Source organism: Alosa sapidissima, chromosome 6, assembly GCF_018492685.1.
Source record: "Alosa sapidissima isolate fAloSap1 chromosome 6, fAloSap1.pri, whole genome shotgun sequence".
Lineage (NCBI taxonomy): Eukaryota > Metazoa > Chordata > Actinopteri > Clupeiformes > Clupeidae > Alosa > Alosa sapidissima.
The window spans coordinates 16,281,900-16,287,899 of NC_055962.1; positions in this window are offsets into that span (position 1 = coordinate 16,281,900).

Sequence of the window (6,000 nt, forward strand, 5' to 3'; positions counted from 1 at the left end):
CATCCCCACTGTTTTCTCTTTGCATATAGGCACCAGTTCCAAAGCTCTTTCAGCTGCAGTCATGCAATGCAAGTGTAAATCCAGACACTTGTCAAACAGGTGTGCCAAGCAGATGTAGAGGGGAGGTTCATAAGAGGTTTGTTGACCAAGACTACTATTAGCAACTCATATTTTTGAAAGAGCTCTTATCATATAACACTAAAAATGTTGCCTTACTTTCTGAAGATACTTAGAGCTTTAAAAAAGGGTTCATATTCTGGCATAATCATTTACACCTACACTCCAGTTCAAATGTATAAATACAACTTACATATTTAAAAAAATATGTCACAAATGCATATAGCATTACTGTGTGGTGGTGTGCATGATTGTGAAGCATGGAGGTGCACATACTGTACATCAATCTGAAAGATTTAGAAAAAGTGATACTTCCACCCTACACCTCGGTTACCAGATGCTCATCTTTGGGAAGTGGGCACTTCCTCCCTGTACCCTTCCACAGAGCCCCCCTTCACAAGCGCTTCGCTCATTCTTTTGGGATAGGAATAGAGGCATTTCCTCTGAGTATATTCAAACATGAGAAGCTGAAGCATACATTATTCAACCAGATGTGCGTCCACCGTGCCCAACAACCAGATGTGCGTCCACCGTGCCCAACAACCAGACGTGCGTCCACCGTGCCCAACAACCAGACGTGCGTCCACCGTGCCCAACAACCAGACGTGCGTCCACCGTGCCCAACAACCAGACGTGCGTCCACCGTGCCCAACAACCAGATGTGCGTCCACCGTGCCCAACAACCAGATGTGCGTCCACCGTGCCCAACTTCCTTTCACTTCACTTCATGTGGTGTACCACTGACTTGCGATCAGCTTGAGGGACTCTGGGGTGAGGTGGGTGGAAGTCTGATACTCACAGGCACCTCACAGGAGAAGGGGGGAATCCTCTTGTGACCGTTCAACGGATCTCTTTAGCTTTTAAGACCGACCAGGCGAACGCTAAGCCCCAACATCGATCAGCTAGTGATTGGTCACTCCCGGGAGTTGATGAAGAGGGCTGTTCAATCACTCACTCTCTCTCTCTATGTCTCTCTCTCTGCCTATCTCCCCCCATGTTCTATCCATCATTCTGTCTTGTTTCTTCAGCCCTTTCTTCCTTCACCCAGTGCATATCCCTCTCTGTCCCTCCCTTTATCTCTCTCTCTCTCCCTCTATCTCTTCTATTCCTCTCCAAATCACAACCAAAAACACATTTATTAGCATGACATCAGTGTGACATGGTGTTGTCATAGCAGCTTTCTCTTATCTCTCTATCCCTCTCTATTTCTCTCTCTCTCTCTTCCTCTATCCCTCTCTTCTCATCAGTGTATAAAGAGTGTAATTTGAGGAGCCCACGGCGGCCCCACTATGGGTTTCCACTTCTTTTTGTTCCACTCTGCTCCTCTCTTCTTTCTCCCTCCGTGTGTTAATAGTCAGTGTCGCCCTGTCTTTTATCGCGTAACCCACTTAGGCAGATGGCATCTGTGGTCGGGAGGCTGATACGAAGGGTGGGTAGGTAGGAGGAAAGTCCTTCAGTGGAATAATAATGGCTTTCGATTGTTTCCGTGTTTTACAGACAAAGCAGTCCTCTTTTCTCTATTTTAATCTCCAGCCTCACTTCACTTTCTCGTTTTGTCAGCTTTGGGGGAGCGTTGACTGTGTCCTTGGACGGGGCTCAGTGGCGTGCTAGATGATAAAAATGCCTGTCTGCCACTTAATACAGATGGTCGATAGATGGAACATGCCAAGCCAGTACACATACTGACTCATTCTCTTGAGTTTTTCACAGCTCTTGTACAGAATGTGTAGTTGTTTTTTTTGCCATTTGCTACTCAAAAGGTTGCTGGTTGTCATGGGAGTCGTCATTCGTGTTGGCTGTGTTTGCCAAGTTGCGCATTTAATCCCACGAGCGCCACTAAGCTAACTGCTACCTCGTTGAGTAGAGGCTGTCAAGGGAGAAGGGTTCGCTCCTCATCTGATACTACTTACTGTACTGATAACTACTTTTGTTATACCCCATAACTTCATTGCATGCATATTTAAAAATGATTTGATGTATGCATGAAAATATGTATATATGTTGTATAAATGGATGTATAAAAATATATCTGGTTGACTTTGGAAATATGTCCTCAGCTGCTTATGTTTGCATGAAGGTGTAATGTGGGTATAAGTATGTGTTATGGCAATATGTGTGAGTGTGTGATTACGTATGTTGGAATGTATATGAATTCATGCCCATGTATCTATGTGTGCATGCATAGATGTGTATGTGTGTGTTTGTACTTCTGTGACAATGTCAGACACATTCCTTTCACGACCGACTCTGGAATATTCCAATTTACCCCGCTGCATTAATTCTGCAGAAAAGCATCTTGGAAATGCACAGAGACTCTCATTATCGGCGTCTGAAATTCCCCTTGTGTGTTTGTGTGTGTGCCGAGCTCACCTCACCTCCTTATCACTCGCCTTTCATTTGCCTGATAAATGCATCCACCTCTCTCTCTCTCTCTCTCTCTCTCTCTCACAAGTTGCTTCATGTATTCCCCTCTTTCTCTTTTTCTCTCCCTCAGGTTTCACACCGTCTGTCTTCTTCTCCACCTCGATTATCACGTTCCCTTTATCCCGAACCCCATCCAGGCATTAATATATCCCCACCTTGCTACCTACCGCGCCTCTCTCTCTCTCTCTCTCTCTCTCTCCCTCGTTCTTTCTCTCCAACCTCCAACTCCAACCGTTTTCTTTCCCACTGTGGTGCCCTTGCTGTTTTGCCTTCTACCGCTTCTCTCTCTCCCTCTCTCCTATTTTTTCTTCAGGACACCGTTTCTCACTTTTCCCCCCCTAACTTTACTACCTTTTTTACCTCTGTGTCCTTCTCTGTCTCACTCGCTCATTTACTCTTTCTCCTAGTGAATATTTCTCCTCTGCTAACCTTCTCCCTTTCCTTCCTCCTCTGGTGCTCTCATGTCTCTGGGCATATCACACTTTTCCATCCACTCCTTCCCTTTACCCTCCATACCTCATGTATACCCCCCGTGCGCCGTACCCAGAAGTCTTCGATACATACCTGTTCTACCTCTCTCAAAGTCATTCTCCTATCTTTACTCTTTATCGGTAACTCTCTCATGTCTCTCTCTCCTTCACATATCTCTGAGTCTCCAGCCATGTCATATGGTCTAGCCTGGCAGCTCAACTATGTCTTTTTTTTTATGTCTTTGCTTCTTGTCATCTCATACACTGTAACGTGACTAATCTGAATCTTTTATTTTAAATTTAGAGATTAAATTGTCTCTGGGGTGCCAGGCAGTATTTGCTGCCAATTCAAATGTAGCCACCGTTACCGCGAAACTATCACACAAATCAAATAACACAAACACGTTTTATAAGTTTTAAATCATATATTGTGATAGTTTAAATTAAACCAAAAATATTCATACACAACTTAAATAATCATTGTCCCTCCATACAATCGAAAATAAAATTATATTTAAACAAAAAGGAAAAGAAAAGAAAAGAGTCTGAGTCACTGAAGGAAAGTGAGTTCTGGAATATGTTGAATTAGTTGTTATACTGGCGGAGGGGAAACGTGAACTCGGAGATGAGTGTTGAGTTACCAGCGGGAGACTAGCCAGGGAAACGGCAGAGTAGGCCTACGACTTGAAGCAGGGATCTTCGCAACACCTCGACAAGAGAAAGGAAAACATCTTGCCATGCTGCCAATCCATTCCGTCGTGCGCAACACAAAGTAGTTTGAGCCGGTCCTATTTTGCTCAGGATCCGTGTGGCTTCATAGTAATTCCTTCAAGGGATTAATCCACAAGGGTACGATCCAGAGGAATCCAATGTAACTACATACATCCAGTGTGAAAAGTCTGTTTAAAACGCTCCCGCCACGTCTCACATGCCCTCAGTAACCACTCTCTCTGATAGAGCTTCCTGGTAATTAGTGCTCTCTCTCTCCGCAGGTTAGGCCAAGCAGCCTTTTATCGCAGACATCCCAACCTGCAAAAATTCATTTCAGGGAGGTATCACGGCCTACTTAATGTCTAGGCAGTACACCAAATAAGGAAGGCATAGAAATTGTGAAAATATGTAGATTTTGGTAGTTTGGTTTTTTCATGTAGCCTTGGCAACTAGCCATCTAGTAGGCTATAGGCCTGAATAATATGCACATGAATTGGCACTTAAACTCACCTCAACATGTCTTTTGCAATCATTTAACCCGGCATGGGCAATGCTAAAGTCACTGTTACAAACAGGGCAGCGTGCAAGACTAGGCCTATCATTATTTTTTACTCTTATTAGACAAGGGTAGCCTACATTTTCCTTTTTTTGAGGCACTGACTCTGCTATGACACTCCTATTCCTATAGACTGAACTGATTGATTAAGTTCGGGAGAAAAGAGATAAATTAAAGCCCGCCTACACTGAAAACTGATTGATTTAGTGAAACAGGCCAATCAGGATGCTCTCTGTCTTGGATGCGCTCAGGCACACACGCACCACCCCTCTCTCTCTCTCTCTCTCTCTCTCTCTCCCGTCATGTGCGCGCTACACTCAGATGCACACGCGGTCTCGCATGCGCGCTCTCTCTGGATGTTGATCGCTCACTCTAGATTCCGGGAGATTTTATCTAATTTGCGGGCGTCAGGGAGCTGCTATCAATATGTGGAACTTCCGGGAGACTTGGGATGTCTGTTAATCGTCAGCTGACTGCGTGACGTTAACAACCCCAATTACGTTTAAGCAACCCGGATGGATAAGCCTATAGTAATATACACTTTTATTATAAAGAATCTGTAGCGGTCCGCTACCACACACACACACACACACACACACACAAACACGGATGCACACAAACACACGCACGCACACACACACACATCCCTGTGCTACAGTGTGGTTGAGTCGCTGCTGCACATTCATCTCCCCAGAGCTCTACGCAAGATAGGAAACAGCAGGGGTCAAAGGGTCACAAGCAAGCTGCTCATCGACGTCCACTCACATGCATATACATCGATACACACACACACACACACACACACACACACACACACACACACACACACACGCAACCACACTCACACAAATTCACCCTACATTGGTAGTAGGGAACGAGGCTTGGGGATATTTACCCAGAAAGGGGACAGATTCATCATCCCCATGACTCCCCTGTGTTGCCTCTCATAGACGGGCAGGCAGGAAGCACTTAGTAATGACCAAGCACAGCACAGCACTGCACAGATGCCTCTACCTCCTCAGCCTCACCGGAAGCCGCGCTGATATAAATAAACCAGGACTGATGCATGCCGGCACAGAGGGATGATGGGCAGGGAAGCGAGTGTGCTGTGGAGGAAGGGAGTTCTTCTTGGAACTGTTTGTGACTTAAAAAAAGAAATAATAATAATAATAATAATAATAATAACGACTGTCAGTGCAGGGCTGAATGACATTTGTGAGTGACATTAAGAACTTACCAGAAAGGACAATCATTGAGCAGTTGGTGAAAAAAAAAAAAAGTTTAAAGTCAACAGCGAACTAAGACGCATATGACCTTTAGATGTCAGCCTGAGGTAGAGTCCTTCCAACAGTCCTTTAACAGAGAAACGATGACAACTTAAAAAAAGAAAGAAAAAATATGAGAGACAAATGAAGCCCAAAATACTTTTGGGGCCCCAAAGTGGGTAGAGAGGACGTTCTCCTGCTCCTGGGGAGTGCTTCCATTCTAATAAGGACATTCTGGCTACCCACAATGCATTAGTGGCTACAAGTCTGTCACCTCGCCAGAGGCCCCTGGGTCCTGATGAGGGGAGTTTGGGCAAAGAGGAAGTGGAGGATGGAACAAAATGGCCAGCGCAGCGAAAGAACTCGACTTTAGAAAAAATAAAATAACTATTGACATCATAAGATTAAAGCAACGTCCCTGGGTAGCCACAGGGTGAAAATCATTACGGAGCTGTGA